General features: G+C 38.6%; 1 long non-coding RNA gene and 1 other non-coding gene across 2 annotated transcripts in view; one reads left to right on the top strand and one right to left on the bottom strand.

The window, feature by feature from the left end:
* Positions 1-10,102, bottom strand: part of LOC131481434 (uncharacterized) — a 64,860-nt gene extending 54,758 nt beyond the window's left edge. The window contains exon 1 of the long non-coding RNA XR_009246330.1: positions 9,704-10,102. This is a non-coding gene — a long non-coding RNA (uncharacterized LOC131481434). The remainder of the gene's footprint in view (positions 1-9,703) is intronic.
* Positions 1,402-1,508, top strand: LOC118760101 (U6 spliceosomal RNA). Its single transcript, XR_004996577.2, has one exon. It is a non-coding gene; the product is annotated as a U6 spliceosomal RNA (small nuclear RNA).
* Positions 10,103-19,730: the final 9,628 nt, after the last annotated feature.

Raw genomic sequence — 19,730 nt, 5'->3', positions numbered from 1 at the left:
AGTGATTCCTCAATTGCATAAAATAGAGTGTGGAGATATCAAAAAAGACGAACAAGGAAGGTTATATGACTCGTTAACAGGAACATAACAATACTTTAATACTCAACATGAGAAACTGGAAAGAAATGAAATACCTGAAGGGAATTCAGAAGTAGAGAAAAAAAAAAGGAAGGAAATTCCTAACATCACTAATCATCAGGGAATCACAAATAAAATCCAGACAATATCAGTTGACTCCAGTTAGGGTGCCTGCTATCAAAAAGACAGAGTAAGCCTTTGCAAGCAGTACGTATGCAACCTAGAATGCTGGCATCCTGTGGGAAATGAAAGGCGAGAGGAGAGGATGGAGAAAGGTTGTTCATTATGTCCTAAATTGTACTTGAATAGGAGTAGGAAGTTCTAGTATTTTATTGCACAGAAGATTTAGCAGAGATAATGATATTGAACTATATCATTATCTTTTTTAAAAAAACTAAGAGAAAATATTCTGGTCAATACAAGATGTAAATATTTGAGGAGATATACGTACCATAATCAGACATTATAAAATGTATACATGCCTGCCTCGGCCATCTGGGAAGTGAACCAGCACATGAAAGATGTCTCTTTCTTTCTCTCTCTCCCTCTCCCTCTCTCTGTAACTCGGCCTTTCAAATAGACAAAATTATTCTTAAAAAATTTTTCCTTCTCTAATCATCATTAGAGAAATACAAAAGTTTATATTTATTTGGAAGTTACTCTACAGGCCAACAAGCAGAGATAACAGAACATAAAGAAACTAGAGAGATTCTGACACCTAAATAACACTGAGTAATTACGTGATCATGTTAAATCTCTTGACATGTATAGTAATATAGAACTATACATGCATATGCAAGAGAAATAAAATATTCCAGCTCTCTTACAATGAAATCACAAAATTGCTCTCAAATTACTCTCCAAACTTTACTTCCAACTACCTTCCTCCAAAATTAAATGAATTATTCTTTGTACGTGTATACAGTTTTATTACTTAGAATCTTTGAAAAGCAGAATTAAAAGTAATATAAATCTTGGGCCCAGTCCAGTAGCCTAGGGGCTAAAGTCCTTGCCTTGCACGTGCCAGGATGCCATATGGGTGTCAATTCTAATCCTGGCGGCCCTGCTTCCCATCTGTTTGTCGCCTGGGAAAGCAGTTGAGCATGGTCCAAGGCCTTGGGACCCTGAATCCATGTGGGAGACTTAGAAGAGGTTCCAGGTTCCTGGCTTCACATCAGCGCAGCTTACAGCCACTTGGGGAGTGAATCAACGGAGGGAAGACCTTCTTAGTCTCTCCTTCTCTCTGTATATCTGACTTTCCAGTAAAAATAAAATAAATCTTTAAAATAATAATTATCTGCCTCAATTCAGAAAAAAAGTCCTCTGCTCGCTTCAGCAGCACATATACTAAAATTGCAACAATACAGAGAAGATTAGCATGGCCCCTACGCAAGGATGACACGCAAGCTTGCGAAGCATTCCATAGTTTTTAAAAAAGTCTTCACATCTATAAAATGAAATTAATGATTTCTAGAAGCAAATAAGCTCAACGTGATGATGATCTTTGAAGATTAAGGTGCTTTCAGGTGCCCTGTTTCGATCTCTGGCTTAATGATAAAGATCAATCAAAAGGATAACAGCTAGATGGGTAATTTTGTTGTTCTATTTTTAATGAATAAGAGACACTTGTCTCCATTAAAATTAGGAAAAGATAAATAATGAATCACCTCAAATTACAGAATTTCCATATTTCATAAAAAACTGGTACTGTGTCTGCCAATAATAGCCACATATAATATTTATGAAAGGCTGGTTTTCTGTAATGAGAAATTCAACAATTACCATGGTAATAACTAGGGAAGCAAGACTGAATTATATGATAATAAAAGCGAATTTCAAGAGGAAATTGTGTATGGAGCATTAGAGTTCTGGGTCCAAGAATGCTTCTGAGGGTCTGCAAGGAGAAGCACACAGCCCTCCTTAATCAGAAAAAAAGGACTGAAATTGCTTAATATGAAATCATTTTTATTTTACCTTACAAATTTTGACATTTTAAAAATAATTGCTCAGGTTCAAGCTTTTCATTCTTCCCTGAACACTGCCTGTCACTTAATTTTTTTCTTTTACTTCACTTAAATTATTCTCAGAATAATCCTCTCATTCATTAAATTTTCTAAGTTACCTTTCAGTGGTTTTATTTCTAATTATCCTACTTATTTTGTATTAGCTGAACATAGAAATACTTCTCACGAACTATTTCTAATTCAATTAAGAAATCAGCTTCTTTTAAAAGTTCTAGAAGTAGTCAGAATTACAGAGAGAAGGAGAGAAAGGAAGATCTTTCATCCACTAGCTCATTTCTCAGATGGTCACAACATCCAGGGCTGGGTCAGACTGAAGCCAGAATCCAGCAGCTATTTTCAACTCTCCCATACAGGTGGCAGGAGCATATATGTTTTATTTATTAATAAAAAAAATCCTTGGGTCATCTGCTGATGCTTTCCCCAGGCCATTAGCAGGGAGCTGGATCAGAACTGGAGCAGCTGGAACTTAAACCAGCACTAACACATGGGGTCCTGGGATTACACATTGTTTTAATATCTGAGACACCAGAGAGTCATGCTGCCATGTGCATGGAAGAGCGAACTGATTGCATTTCCTTTTGATATTTAATACAAGTTCTGTAATAGCTATATTAATTTATATTCCAAAAACAGTATATAAGGGTTCCTTTTACTTCACATTCCCATCAGCATCTGTTGTTTTCTATTCTTTTTATAATAGCCACTCTAAATAAAGCAAAGTAATATCTTAGTTTTAACTTGCATTTCCCTGATGAATAACGTGGCCAAACATTTTTTTTTTTAAATCTATTGGTCAGCCATTTATTAGCCCAAAGCTGTTTTATGGGAGTCTTAATATTTTCTTTATTTCCTATCATGCCATCTGAAAATAGACAATTTTACTTCCTTCTTGAATTGACGTGTTTTTCCCCTTTTCTTACCTATTTTATCTAGTTACGACTTCCCACACTATATTAACAGTAAGTGGAGCCCAGCGCAATAGTGTAACAGGTTAGAGTCCTTGCCTTGAACGTGCCAGGATCCCATATAATGGCCAGTTCTAATCTCAGCAGCCTTGTTTCCCATCCAACTCCCTGCTTGTCGCCTGGGAAAGCAGTTGAGGACGGCCCAAAGCTTTGGGACCCTGCACCCATGTGGGAGACCCGGAAGAGCTCCTGGCTCCTGGCTTCAGATCGGCGCAGCACCAGGCATTGCGGTGACTTGGGGAGTGAATCATCGGAAGGAAGATCTTCCTCTCTGTCTCTCCTCCTCTTAGTATATCCACCTTTCCAATAAAAATTAATAAATAAATCTTAAAAAAAAAAAACAAACCAGTAAGTGGGGAGAGTGGGCATCTTTGTCTTGTTTCTGATCATAGAAGTTTTCAGCTTTTCACCATGTAGTATTTTAGCTGCAAGCTTGTTACATAAGTTCCTAATTATGCTGAGACACATTCCTTCTATTCCTAACTTTAGGAAAGTTTATAATCATAAAAAGTTGCTGAATTTTTGTTAACACACTTTCACATTTATTGAGATAATCATATGATCTCTATCCTTCATTCTGTTACTGATTTATATACATATATATAACATATAATGATATATAATATATATTACATATATATGCATACAAATGTATTATGTTGAAACATCCTTGAGTTCAATGAATAAACCCCACTTGATCATGATGCATGATTCTATTAATGTGCTGTTACATGCAGTTTTCTAGTATTTGTTAGGCAGTTTTACACAATTCTCATAGAAAAACTGATCTATCATTTTCTTTGTTTGCAATGTCCTTGTCTGGCTTTCATATCATGTAATGGCAGTTTTGTAAATTTATAACTTAGGTTTAACAGTTCTTTTCAAAACTGCTACCTTCAATAAGCAACACAAACTAAACTATATTTTACTGATTATATTTCTATATGCTTCTAGTTTGTATAAAAGGTGATTAAATTTTTTCATAGGCTTTTTACATTTGTGCTAAGTCCCACATCTATTCCTATGTAAATTGGGGGGATTTTTTCTTACACATGTAACTTTTTTTCTTATGATTTTCTTAAGAAGTTAAACAGAGGTGAACAGTTTGAGATTTGAAATCAAGGCCGGTTTAGTTTGAATATTAGCTCTTCTATGCATTACTTCTGCATCTTTATTCAGGTTATTTCCTTAAATGTCATTTTCTTCATCTGAAAATAAATATAATTACATTACCTGCCTTATAGGATTATAAGATTTTTTTCCTGTCAAAGTGAAAAACATATTTAGCAAAATATATGTCAACATGTGATAGTAATTATTATTATTGCTGTTATCAGCTCTTTGCACTAGTCAGCTTTTTACTACTATAGCTAAATATATGAGGTATTGACATATAAAAATAAAAGGTTTTAAATTTAGCTCACAATTTTGAATTTTCAAGTTCAACACCAGAGTTTCATTTGTTTCCGTGAGGACAGTAGACACATTACTGGAGCACACATAAAGTTGAGATCACAGCAAAACAGGCAGCACAGGCAGTGGACTTTGTCCACTCCCAAATCCCTTCCAAGGCCTTCTAGGGGAAATGCTTCAAATGATATAACCCCAGAACAGCTTTCACCCTCTCCCACTGGTTCCACAACAGGGATCAAACCTTTAACGCATGGATCTTTGAGAGACATTCAACATACAACCACAGCACTATTATGGCAATCATGATTAGAAAACAAAAACAGAACTGAAACTTCCGTGAACAACTGGATTAGTAAAAATTACTGACGACTCTTTATGTTCTCCTTACAAGAAGAGTCTATGGCTCCAATTTAGGCGGTCTCAGTGTTTTATTTTTCATCATTCTTCAGCAGTAGACACTCTGTAATTACACTGGTTATCACTTTTTCTGGGCTCAGATTTCAACAAGGTTGCACATCTATGGCATTTATAAATGGTAAATGTGTCTCTTTTAGTGCGTCAGTGAGAAAAAGTTTTGAAATATCTAACCTAAACCTTTCATATGGACACTTAAGAAGACAAAAATGGGATTCTAAGAAGCCATTAGGAAAACTTTGAAACTTTGATTTCTGAGGCAAATACCAAGTATTCTAATTTCCAATGAACAATACTCATGCAAATAAATGCAAACAAATACAGCTTCTTTTCTATCTTATGCATAAATGGTCCCAGGCAAAAATTATTTGCATGGAAGCTGTAGGAAACTACAATATATAATCCTGTATACATAAAAAAACATGCTTTGAACAATGACTGCTGTCGTAATTACACAATTAAGAATAATATTGTGTGAAAACAATTACACTCTAGGTCATAGCAGTGATTTAAATTTAACTGATGTTGGCAAAGATTAGACTTTTCCTATTAAAGTTGGTAACATCAAATACACAATCATATACAGAGAAAATGGAGATTCTGTCTTATCTTGGTAATGACTGCATCTTTAATGTTAAACACATCATTCAAAACCTAACAGTTTTAGACAAACATTTAAGGAATAAATGTGTACAGCTTGAAGATTCTGATATTTTCAGTGACGTTCTTTAAGTACTGAAGCACTCACATATTTCCTGGAAAGACAGCTCACATCCACATGGGAAATCAGAATGGAGTTCATGTTTCCTGATTTGGCCTGGCCCACAATCTGGATGCTGGTGGTCATTTGGGGAATGAACCAGTGAATGGAATGTAACTTTGACATCTCTCTCTCTCTCTCTCTCTCTCTTTCTCTCTCTTTTACTCTCACCATCCCTTCCTCATTTCCTGTCTTTGCTTCTCTCTTGCTTGCACTGTCTTTCAAATGCAAGGCTTTTTAAAGAAAAAAATTTAAATAGGAGCCGCAATTGTGCCATAGCAGGTATAACTGCGACATCGACATCAACATCTGCCTACGACATGAACACTGCTCCAATTCCAATCCAACTCCTTGCTAATGGCCTGAGAAAAGCATCAGAAGATGGCCCAAGTATTTGGAGCCCTTCCACCCACATAGAAGAACCACATAAAACTCTACACCTCGCTCCTGGTTTTAGCCCAGCCCAGCCTCAGCCATTTTAGACATCTGGGTAAACCAACAGAGAGAAAACCTGTGTGTGTGTGCCTGACTTTCACATGAATCATTCATTTTAAAATGTTAAATATGTCTTCCTTAGTCATAACTTCTGAGTTCATCTACTGAAGACATACATGTTTTTTTTTCCTTAAGGGATTGGACATAAAGACAGCCAAGAAAGGAAATGATTCCATTCTTCCTATTCTCTTTATATTGCAACAAAACCTATCTTATCTTCTCAGTTTCAGAAGTACCAGCATGAATATCCCTATTCCTATTTTGCTTCCACTCTTCTATTCAGTACAGACTTGAAAAAAAAGCTATGATTAAAGCAATGTCACAACAATGTCCGTCATCTTCCTCACCAATCAAGCTTTAAAATGTTATATCGGGGCCCGGCGGCGTCGCCTAGCAGCTAAAGTCCTCGCCTTGAACGCCCCGGGATCCCATATGGGCGCTGGTTCTGGTCCCGGCAGCTCCACTTCCAATCCAGCTCCCTGCTTGTGACCTGGGAAAGCAGTCGAGGACGGCCCAAAGCCTTGGGACCCTACACCCGCGTGGGAGACCCGGAAGAGGTTCCTGGTTCCTGGCATCGGATCGGCTCGGATCGGCTCGGATCGGCGCGCACCGGCCCGTTGTGACTCACTTGGGGAGTGAAACATCGGATGGAAGATCTTCCTCTCTGTCTCTCTTCCTCTCTGTATATCCGCTTTCCAATAATAATAAATCTTCAAAAAAAATTTTTTAAAAATGTTATATCTATGGAAGAATAAAAGTATCGTGCTCTGTTTCTAAAGAAAATTCTGGTAATTATACCTACTGTTCAATATAGAAACCATGGTTTTAAAAAATTATTTAACAAGTTCAATGCTGTCTAATGACAATCTTGGACTGAGAACATAGAGCCTTTGAGATTTTACGCATTTCATCCTAGAAACAGAAAGTCTCATCTCCAAGAAACAAACCTATACTGTTTCTTTGTCTCAAACTGCAAACTCAGACATCTTAAGCATATTGAAACATTCACATATACCCAGAAGCCTTTCTCTTTCTTTTTCAAAGATTTATTTATTTTTATTGGAAAGGTGAATATACCAAGAGGAGGAGAGACAGAGAGGAAGATCTTCCTTCCGATGGTTCACTCCCCAAGTGGCCGCAATGGCTGGAGCTGAGCGAATAATAAGCCAGGAACTCTTCCGGGTCTCCCAGGCGGGTGCAGGGTCCCAAAGCTTTGGGCCGTCCTTGACTGCTTTCCCAGGTCACAAGCAGGGAGTTGGATGGGAGGCAGGGCCGCCGAGATTAGAACCTGCGACCATATGGGATCCTGGCGTGTGGAAGGCTAGGACTTTAACCACTATGCTATCGCCCAAAGCCCCCTCAGAAGCTTTTCAATGTCCTACTCCTTTCAAACCCTTTTAAGTCTAACATTCTTTAGTTTGTTCTTTTTTTACATACCTAAATAGAATCACCAAAACATGCCATACTACTTGAAAAAAAGGGAAGCAATTTATAAATGATTGATGACTAATCAAATCAAAGAAATTTTTAAACAAAAAAATCAGTGATTTGAAACTAGCGATGCGAAATGGGTAAAAGTTGCTCAGGAAAGGCCACTGTTTGTGCTAGAACAACAGGTGGACTAGGAAGGGCTGGCCCATGGACCCACCGATGGGCACAAGATCTGGCTTTGGGAAAGGTTCTGATGGAGAAGCTTGGGCAACTCCTCTGTTGGGACACAATCCCTGCAGGTGAGCTCAAGAACCAGGATAAGAAGCACCCTACACCAGGCCAGAGAATGGTATCCATTGGCATACATTTAGCGCAAGTTGGAGACAAACAAGGCTGGGCCAGTTCATATTACATACTGGAAAATGCAAACACCAGAATAGAATCTGGGTCAGGCTAGGTTGGGCCGCAACACAAGTCAATTCAGACGAAGACCGGGACTGGGGGCCAGATGGATTGGGCTAGGCTGTAGACCCCTCCAGCGTGAGCTGGATTTGGTGGTGGAACAGGCCCAGAAAGGCTGAAGCACCCACTGGCAAATGTTGACGTGAGGCAGGCCATGCTGGACAGGGCTGTAGCAGCCAAACAGCACACGTGAAAACCATGAAGGCAGGAGGCAAATCCAGAACTGGGGCAGCATACGGTTCCCCTGCCAGATAGACCATCACTCCAATTAATGAGAATGAGAGTTGGGATGGGGCAGACCAGACCCAGCAGGGCTATAACACCTGTTGGAATCATGAAAGCTGGATTAGAGAAAAGCCAGGCTGAGTTGACTCTTCCTACTTGAGCAGATATAAGTCAGAGTGCGGGTGTGGGTTGGTTGGACTTTTCCACAGCGTCAGCTGGCAGATGCTGCCACAGGGAAGGGAGGATCAAATTCTTTTAAGTTAAACTGCAGAACCACCTGGAGAACACCGTATCTTTTTTTTTTTTTTTTCACTTTTATCTATGTGTTTCATTTACCTGAAAGCCATGAAGAGAGGGAGAGAGAAAGCTCTCCTACTTGGTTGTAGTTGACAGTACCAAATGTGCCTGACAGTAGGAGCTGGAGAAGCAAAAGCCTGGAGCCTGGAACGTAATCTGGGTCTCCTGTATCAGTGCCAGGGATCCACCCACTGAGCCATCACTTGCTATTTCCAAGGGTGTCTATTCACAGGAAGCCAGAGCAAGGGTCTGAGCAGGACTAACTCAGACACACAGATATGGTGTGCAAGCAATCCAAGCTGCAGCTTAAACAATAAGTCAATGCCTATCCCTAAATCCTCCCACGTTTCTCACACTGAAAAGCAAGGAGTTTTTTTGATTGTTTGAGTTTTTGCTAATATTTTTCTTAATTTAAACATCTCTTTGCCCTCTTTTCCGCCCCTAAAAAATTGTGTAGGTGGACAGATTGCCTTCACTTCTAAGGAAAAGCGTTTCAAAATCTGCTCCTCTAATTGTCAGTAAGGACTTCTCTCAAAAAGCTGATTATAGCCTCCATCATAGCCTAAGTCAGTGGACTATTTGATTCAAAAGTGGTTTATAACCAACTTCCAAAGCACGGAATGCCAATTGTACTATACATTGAGAAGAAGCTATTTGTCACTATAGATTTCTTATCAAATTTAGTTTGTGGCACAGGAAAGGCCTTTTATTATATGTGGAAAATGACTTCAGATTTGATTGAGTAGCAAGTTTTAATTTAATTTTCCATTTTCATTTCCTGTTTCATATATCATGAAACATATCCCAATACTATAAAATATGCCTCAACAACCAACATAAAAACCTAGTTTCTAATTAAAAGTTATAAACATACTAAAGGATATACTAGAATACTTGTTTAAAAATTAGAAAAACATTTATCAAAAATAGGTAATTTTGGAAAAAATCTAAAGACTAGACATTGCTAAGTATTCACAATGCATGGTGACCATGATGTAGAGATGCACACAACTCTATCTAGTTCTCTCCCCTCACCAAGCTTTGCTTTTAGTGCCATCCAAACCAATATTCACTTAGTCTCACCATCAACTCAAAGCCTTTAAGGTTTCAGTCAGTGTCAACTAGAGCTGGGATCTTACTTGATTTTCTACTGGGGAAGAATCCACTTCCAACTTCACAAGGATTTTAGTAGAATTCATCTTCTTGCAAGGTGTCAGACTAAGGGCCTTAGGTCCTAGCTGGCTGCTTGCTGACCAGTACTGGCTTTGGTTCCTTGCTACATCGGCTTCTTCAGCTTCTTCATCTCACAGCTTCTTTTTATCAGAATGAGAGAGCAGGGATCAAAGAAAAGACCACAATAACAGGAGAGAATTTAGCACTTAATCATAATCTTGGAAGTGGTGACATGCCACAACCTTTGCTCTACTGATTAGAATCTATGATTAGTTACAAACAAGAGCTCACACTTTCAGGAAACGCTTTCACACTGGGTGTGAATCCTGGAAGGCCCCGATCATTAGGTTCCAGTAGAGGCTACCTGCACTCAGCAGGTTAAGCTATTGCTTTGTGACATCTGCAACATTCCAAATCTCTATCAAGAGCTGGTTATCCAGGTCCAGCACAGTACTCTAGTGGCTAAAGTCCTTGCCTTTCATGTGCCAGGATCCCATATGGACACTGGTTCTAACCCTGGCAGCACCCCTTCCTATCTGTCTCCCTGCTTCTGGCCTGAAAAAGCAGTGGAGGACAGCCCAAAGCCTAGGGATGCTGTACCCATGTGGGAAACCTAGAAGCGGCTCCTGGCTTTGGATTGGCCCAGCTTTGGCCATTATGACCCCTTGGCAAGTGAGTCAGTGCATGGAGGATCTTTCTCTCTGTCTCTTCTTCTCTCTTTAAAATCAGACTTTACAATAAAATAAATAAATAAATAGATCTTTGAAAAAAGACACCTGGCTACCCTTCTCAAACTCATTCTTTGCTAATGTCTCTGGAAAAGCAGTGGATAAGAGCCAAAGTACTTGGCATTGGTCACCCAAATGGGAGACCCAGATGGAGCTCCAGACTCCTGCCTAGTCCAGCCTTGGCCATTGCAGCCACATGGAACACCATTCTTTGTAAATAAACATTTTCTCCAATGCACACTTCCTTCACTGCTCCTTAGCACTGGACTCCTTATTCTTAAAATCTAAACGCCATCCCAGAATTCTGGATATGCATTTCTTACATATACTTCTCTTTCTTCTCCTCCAGCTATATGTTCTATTTTTAGACTTTTTATTGCTCCTTTTGAAGTTTATTTACTTCCCATTGCTCAGTCTCCATCTAGGCTTTTCAATAGCTGGTTAGATGGACGCTCTGGCACTCAACATTGGTCTCTTTGGCAGACAGTGCCAGTACCACATCTGAATTGAGGCCTTGGACTACTCTGTATTTCTCAGACCTAACATTTGTAACATATTTCTTTGTACTGATTTCATGAGTAACCAACTCCAACTCTTATTTGTGTACTGCCACACTTTTGACTCAACTGATCTTTTAGGTCTCTCTAGTTGTCTGGAAAACTGTTTTGATCGCAAAGTGTCTGAGCCTGTGTTCTGGTGTATTTGGTTTCCAGTACAAAGCTTTACTCCTATAAATCTATCCCACCCCCTCTGAGTGAAGTTTCCTATCTAGGTTCCTATCATATTCTAGTATACCTATATGAATCTAGTACACTTATATAAATCAAAGTGTTTTAAGAATAGATGATGTTTGCTTTGGAAAACCATAAATACAATCTAAAACCATGTGCTTTAATGCCTAAAGTTTAAAATACTAGAATCTAGCATTTTCAATTGATATTGAAAATAAATAGCAATCCCAATTTCTGAACTATCTTCCACAGTTTAACATTCAATAAGCAGCTAATTTTGCTTTTCTTAGTCTTCTATCTCTCTACTTAATTTTATATTAATATTTAACTTTGACATATCTGTATCCCTCAAAAGTGTATTCCATTTTGTATACATTAAAGATATAATGATCTTTGAAATACTTTACATGTCTTAGAACATCACAAAGCCAAACTTGAGAATCAGTATCTTAACTACATCATTAATAACTTCATAAAGCTGCATATGCTGTGACCTTCCTTGTGGGAATCTGGAGGAAACTGGAGGGTACTTAGATTTCCCAGCCGGATCCCAATTTTAGGAAAGAACCATTTCCTCCATGATTGGGAATGTTCTTTGAAAATGCCCCTTGGCTGTCAGTACTCTTAGACAGCTGCAACTAAAGAATACCACTTCCCCTGAGCCATGCCAACATCCAAGGCAACTGATATCTAATGATCAACCTAAAACGACCGTAAAGGACAAGTACACTCCTACTGGGGGCAACACTGAAAGGTCATCGCAGCTCCACAGCTTTGGATGCCTTTGGCTAAATCCTTCATGACAACCTCAGTCCAGATCAACTTCTCACCAGTCTTGTTTCCTTACTCTCCTTCCCACAAGTGTTAACCCTAAAACTATCTTTAATAAACACTTTGTTTGCATATTTCCATCTCAGAGTTTGATTCACAGGCTCCAATCTGCAGCAAACACTACAATGCTCTAGGCAGGAAACAGGAGTTACAAAGCAATAAAACTGTGATCCTTTGTTTTGGTGGTGGTTGTTGTTTCAAACCTTTTGCAGTACTGTCAATATGGGTTGGATAATTCTTTGTTCAAGGCTGTCCTGCACATTGCTGGATGTTGACCAATCTCCATCCCTACCACTAGGTGTCAACACCACGATAAACGTATGTGCACACAAACATACATAATGTGATTAAAATGTCTTCACACTGCCAGAAGTCCCATGGGAGACAAACTCTTCCCCCTGAGAACGAATGCACTAGAGATAACTTTGGCAACAGGAGAACCAAACACAGTTGAAGGAAGCTAGAAGAACCCAGATGCCAGGAAACAGCAACTGACAATACGGCAGGAAACGGGCAAGAGAAAATGGAGTACAGGGAGTGAGGAACACATCCTTCCCTCTCCACTAGCCAGTGACATGCCACCTTAAAAACAGTGGTCAGTACATAGTTTTTAACACATTATGTAGGATCTTTAACAACGCTTCATGCCGAAAGGATGTATTATCCATAGACCTCCTAAAGTTGTCAAATTCTCTAGTGTACCTGACAAACAGTAGAATTCTCCAATGTCAGAGAAAGCTTTACATTTTAATTAGTTTTCTTCCTCCAAATTCTTGAAGTGCCAATGTTCTTAAAAGATTCCCTAATCTATTTTAAATGCCCTGAGTATTCCTTTAAACCACAGAAAAGTTCCTTAAATTGTAGGGGAAGCTGTGCTATGGAAATGCAAAAGAACTTCCTGATCTTGTGAGAAAATATGTATACACATTAAAGTAGAGTTGGAAAAAAATGAGTGTCAGAGGCATATGGGAACTAGCCAACAAAGAATATCTGCTTGTTGGGGTAGATTCATAGAACTTTCCATCACCAAGTATCCCAGTTATATCCATTGTTCGTATTACCACATCTTGCTTTACCCACATACTTTTTGCTCTTTTTCTATTGTTTTTTGAGGATAACTGAAAACCAAAAAACTGTATTTAACATACACATTTCGACAGATTTAAATCAGTACATAGTCTCAAACTATCACCATAAGTAATGCCATAATCAACGCCAAGCTATCACCATAAGTAATGCCATCTCTAAAGAGTTACGCCTTCCTTGTGTGCATGTGTGCATCTGCATGTGTGCAATTAAAGCATTTAACATGTCTGTTTCCTCTTAACATTTTTAAATATACAATACAGATTTTATTATGTGTATCATTACTGCACAGATCTCTAGATTCACTCATTTTGCTTGCGTCCAACTCTGCACTCTAACACCCTCAATTCCCCATCTCCCCAGCCCCTTGGAAGCACTAAATACTATCTACTTCTAGGAGTTTTAGATTCTTGATACAAGTAAGATTATGCAGTATTCTGTATTTGTTTATTTTATTTAATATAATATTCTCCAAGTTCATCCATTTTGTAGGATATGCCAGTGTCTCCTTTTTCAGGGTTTAATAATGGTCAAGTTTATGTATTTGCCATATTTTCCTTATTCATTCATCTGTGCACATTTAAGTGGTCTACTATTGTAAATAATGTTGCAATGACATAGGTGGGCAGAACTTTCTAACACCCTGATTTCAACTGTTTTGGCTATAGACCCAAAAAGCAGAACTGGTGGCCCATAAGATAGCTCTTTTGTAATTTTCAGAACTTCCATATTGTTTCCCATGACGATCATACCAATTTACACTGCCACCATAAGTGTTCATTGTTCAAACAGCCATACTTACAGGCACAAGATAACATCTTCTTTTGGATTTCATTTGCATTTCTTTCCTTATTAGTGATAATTATTTTTGATGGCAGTTGATTAGGGTGATAAAGGTCAAGGGCTACAGGAAGGTGGGTGAGATCCCCGTTTCCACATTCTCTTTTTTTCCTTCTTGTATCTGGGGGAAGGGGGACACATAAGGGGAGAAGCCACATCCAGCCTCCAAAATGCCTGTGCACCCTGGAATGGAGGATAGCCACCTAACACCACCCCAGGGTCCCCAATGTGGAGCATGCTCTGAGGGTCCTGCTCAAGAGGTTTTGATAGCTGAACACTTCTGAATTACTGCCCATCTCGCCACTTCAAACACAACAAAATTACTCCAGAATCCACTGGTTGACATAGTCTTTCATCTGCATTTCTATATACAAAGTTTTATGGGTTTGGTGCAGTGGCTCAACAGGCTAATCCTCTGCTTGCTAGCTCTGTCAAACCGTACGGACATCAGATCATGTCTTGGTTGTTCCACTTCCAGTCCAGCTATCTGCTTGTGGGCTGAGAAAGCAGCAGAAGACAGCGTAAGTCCTTGGGCCCTGTACCCATGTGGGAAACCCAGGGGAGGAGCCTGGCTCCTGGTTCCTGGTCTCAGACTGGCTCAGCCCTGGCCATTGAAACTATTCGGGGAATGAGCGAGCACATAAAAAATACCCCCCACTCTCTCTGTCTTTCAAATAAAAATAAATAAATCTTTAAATACATATGCATAATTTTACAAGGAAATTCAGAAAGCAGGTGCTTTTATGTATATGTGTGCCATAAAGGGATTACACAAACCAATACCAGAAGACACGGCTTCCTCTCAGCATTATCATTAGCATTGTCTTTTGGATCTAAGATTTAGACAACTTAATTTTAACATGCTTGTCAATATGCCTCAAATCAGGGTGTTTAACATTAGCAACATTGTGAGATAAGAGGCAGAAAGAATACCCATGAAATAGAGGCAAGTTTGAATTTTATCAGACAATTTCTTCCCATGAAGAATTTGTAACTTTCTCATGCCTAATCAAACTCCCTGCCGTAGGAGCACGTTCTAATTAAAGTCGTCTGCTCCTAGCAGGGTATTTGTCCCAGACCAATGTGCGGCCAAACATTCTAATCCATTTTAAGCATGTACTTTGTTTCTGCACTCAAATTCACATCAAGGAGCAGTTGCGTGTCACTGGAGACTTTTCTTATACAATAAGGGCAGAGAAAGTTAAAACAGAGATTCGGTGAGTGGAAACTCAAGCTCTCTAATTACAAAATATGAACTTTGGACATGCAATAATAAGATGAATGACCATGTGCTCATATCTATTAGAGTAGGTGAATCTAGGAAAAATATTGACATCTCTGTTTATAAGCTTTATGTCTCCCTTTTAATAAGGTCAGAAGGTACAATACATTAATTTATCCAATAATGTATTCATTCATATCACAACCTATTGTTTAACTAAGCACTGTATTTTGTGCTAAGGGAATATTAACAAACATATATCACTGATCTTTAGAAAACTTTCTACCAATTCTAAATGTCATTTTTCCCTTGCTATCTTGGAAGAAAACATACAATGAAGAAGAGTCTATTTTTGTTTTATTCTGGGATGGAGCTTAAGTATTAAATCATTTCTTCCAAAACTTGTACATTACTACATAATTTGAAGAACTTTATATATTTAGTAAAGATGGTACAGCTATGATGTGGTTGTTTGCATTCAAAGGTCAGCAGGAACGAGCTCAAACTGAGCAATAGGACAACATGACAAGAAAAAAGATAGTTTAAAGTGCTCATAATTTTAAGGAAAAATATAACATACTATTTCAAATCTTTATGAATGACCCCACTTTCTCTCTGTCTATCCCACTCTCCCTCACACACACACACACACAGACACACACACACAAATTTCCTTTGGTAAGGCCTTTTTTGTATTTTTTTTATACTTATATAAAGGGAACAATGCAGATTTTGTTTATATAAAGGGAACAACACACACACACACAACACCTTTTGGATTGAGATGACTGCCAATTGTTTAAAATACCAACGTAAATGAATCTAAGGACTTGTGGACACCAACCTTCACACAAACACCTATAACAGTTTATTTCAACAGTAAACAGTACACAATGATCTATACACACACATATACACATATACAAGTTAGGCTCTGGTATGCAATTTTTTCCATTCTAAACCCAGAAGCAGAACAACTGGTTGCTACAGTTGATATTATCAAACTGGTTCAGCTTTGATGGAACCTAGGGTATAGCCTGCTAAGCAAAAACATAAATATGGATACAGAAATGCTGTCTATGCCCCAAAGAGGCACAGTCTTCTCATTTCAAATCGAAGCTGGTACTGTTAACAAATTTCAGAGCTAAAATGATGATATAAGCAATGCCCATGGCCAGCAAAAAAGAAAGCAGTTCTTACTAAAAAAATTTTAAGAGTTATTCATTTTTATTTGAAAGGCAGATTTACAGAGAGACAGACAGAAATCTTCTCTCCACTGCTTCACTCCCAAAAATGGCCAGAACAGCCAGAGTTGAGCCAATCCAAAGATAACAGCCAGGAGCTTCTTTTGGGTCTCCCATGTGGATACAGGGTCCCAAGGACTAAACTGAGCCATTCCCCGCTGCTTTTACAGATGTCTTAGCAGGGAGCAGGGTTGGAAGTGGAGCAGCCCGCACAAGAACCAGAATCCAACAGGGATGCTGATGTTGCAGGTGGAGGATTAGCTTGCTAAGTCAACCCACCAACTGACAAGAAAGCAGTTCTTAAACATGTCATCCTTGTATCCCACCCAGCGAGGCATGAGCCAAATCACGCCAGCTCTTTCCTGTCAGATTCCAAGCTCTACTTTTTGTTGTTTGTCTACTTATTTTAGGTTTTTTTAGTTTGTATGATTGTTTGCTATAAGGGGTTTTCGGAGCGATCCCGATGGTCATTGCGAGGGAGGGTGGGGGTCCAGAGGTGGAGCCAGGCTCGGACCAGAGAAAGCTCTCCTCCCTGGTCCAGAAGGACGTTTATTGTTCTTCTGTTTCTGCGTCTTCTGGTTGTCTTTCCAATGACATTGGTTTTTGCGCGGTAGTGTTTGGACTTCTTCCATCCCCTGCGGGAGTTCCCGTTGGGGGTGGGTGACCTCAGAGTACTCGGCCTCCGAGGGCATCCAATTCCCTGTGGCCTCCTTGGCAGTTGGGATATTGTCCTTGTTGCTCGTATTAATAGTTTGTGGTAAAGGTCTGGGAGTCTTCATGGTTGGGATCCAAGCTTCATCCTTACCACCTGCTCCACTCTGGAGTGCCCTCCTGCTCCACGCACATGACCTCCTGTTAAGAGGTTGTCAGGATCGCACCCGATTCCCCCTCATGCATTGGTATAGTAGTTTTATTGTTGTTTAGTGCTGCTTTGAGTCTGTTGTCTATGAATTACCAGATTTGATCTTGATAGGCTATATTGTACTTTTTCCTCACTCTTTTTATGGTCCTAAAAGACTTCCCTGCACTCCCTCCCCATTACGGATTAACATAGCATATTGCGGGTATAGTAGGTTTTACAGTTTTTCAATGTAGATCTTAAGTATTCTGACATTAATTGTTGGTTTATAGATTATATCGCATTATCTTATTGCATTGGATACAGGTTGTTAGAGATCGCATTAATATTACAATATACAGGTACTGCACACCCCCCCAAAAAAATTTTCTGCACCTTAATTGTCGACAAATGTATTGTTAGAGTTACAAGCCAGTCTAGATTGTCTTAAAATCTGCCAAGATCAGCAAAATTATACTTCATCACAACAAATGGCTAAATACTAAAATGAAATAGACACGAGACAGCTGATTGGTACCTTATAGCCATTTTAAGGTATATAGCAGCCGGTCCTGTATATAAACTAAAATTGAAATGTCAATGAGCTAATCATAGGTTGTGGTTAAGAACTTGCTTTTTTTTTTTTTTTTTAACATACTGGTTGCTCAAAACCATGTCAATTCCATAATGTTGCAAATTGCTGTTGATGTTATATTGGGACTCTTAATTGACTGGGACGATATTCTACCAGCTCTAACTTCGGACCAGAAATGGTTTCCCCAAGAAACTGTTCAACCCATCTGGACAACAAGTAGCTGGACTCTGCTTGGTATAGGATTGCAAGGAAAGAATCTTGATGGAATTTGAACTGTAATATTACATCAAGGTGGAGGAATCCACCAGGGGGAAGGAGCGTGGGGAGGAGTGGGGAATTCCCAGAGCCTATGAAACTGTCACATAATGCAAAATAATTAATAAAAAAAGAGAAATATAAGAGATTAGGAAAATATTAAATAATAAAATGCAAGAAAATTTTCTGAAACCAAAAAAGAGAATACAAGATTTCTGAAACAAATATCTTGTACCAATTTGGAACTTCAGAACTTAAAAACCAAGATATGTTTTAATAACACTATTTTGAAAGGGTAATAAATCACTTGTCTTTTAAAAAAAAACATGTCATCACAGAAGCTTATGTGCAATCATTGCTTGGTAATGTCTTGTAGCCTTATGCCACTCTTTCTATTACAACAGCATATATTTAGAGGTTTAGTCTGTGAACAGTTGACTCTAGGCTTCTTTCAAATCAGCAAGTTTTTTTTTTACATTTTCTTATTATTATTATTATCATTTTATGATACAGTTCCACAAGCTCCTGGCATTTCCCTTATCCCCTTTTTCCCTCCCCCCCACCTAGTTCCTCTATATCATAACTAAAATATAGTTCTTCATACACCGTCATATGTCCCTCATTGCGGGCATGGACAATGGCAGACAGGCCAGCATCCTATTGTCAAGATATAGTGAACAGTTTCATTGTAAGTCCATCTTTGTCTGGAGGTAGAAATGCATACTACATTATATCCTCACATCTGGATGTTAGTCCCCATTTCACAGTTACTGTACATCCCCTTAAATGAAAAGTCATAATGCAAAATCAACAATAGAAAGAAAAATAGAAATTTACAATGCCATGAAGTTAAATGACATGTTACTAGATACGGCAGTCACCATTACACAGCTGCTATACATCCCCTTAAATGAAATCCACAAAACAAAATCAACATCAGGGAGAAAAAAAAGAAATTAACAACACCATGTTACTAAATGACTAACGTGCAGCTGAAATGAAAATTAAGAACCTGCTTGAAGGAAATGATGCTACTGTATGATCTACAAGTCATTAAATGATTTAGTCAGAAGAAAGTGTTTTGAAAAGATGAAATTAACAGAAAACAACAAAACCCATGCAATATAATTTCCGCTGATTTTTGTTGCTGAAGTGTATCTCTTCTAATCAATAAATAGATGGGTTTTGTTTTTTAATCCAGTCTACTAATCTATGACATTTGATTGAGCTTAAGCCATTTACATTCAGAGTTTAATATGTATGGGTGGTACTTTGGTTGTATCATTTTAGGAATGGGTTGTTCATTGCTTTAGTCTTCTGTTGTCATTTTGCTGGGATGTTCTTCCCATTTGCCTTTGTTGGTAGATGCTATTCCAAAAGAAAGCTTTGCTGGATATGTTATCCTAGGCCGACAATTTTTTTCTTTTAGAATCTGGAATATGTCGCTCCAGTCTCTTCTGGCCTGTAGAGTTTCCTGTGAGAGATCTCCTGTGAGTTTAATTGGCATTCCTTTATATGTCAATTGATTTTTTTTACGTGCACGTTTCAGGATCTTTTCCTTATGTTCAATTGAAAAGAGCTTGATGATCATGTGTCATGGTGAAGTTTGGTTTTGATCAAGCC

Source organism: Ochotona princeps, chromosome 11 (genome assembly GCF_030435755.1).
Source record: "Ochotona princeps isolate mOchPri1 chromosome 11, mOchPri1.hap1, whole genome shotgun sequence".
NCBI lineage: Eukaryota > Metazoa > Chordata > Mammalia > Lagomorpha > Ochotonidae > Ochotona > Ochotona princeps.
Note: the sequence above shows the minus strand (reverse complement) of the source record. Positions and strands in the feature narration are given on the sequence as shown.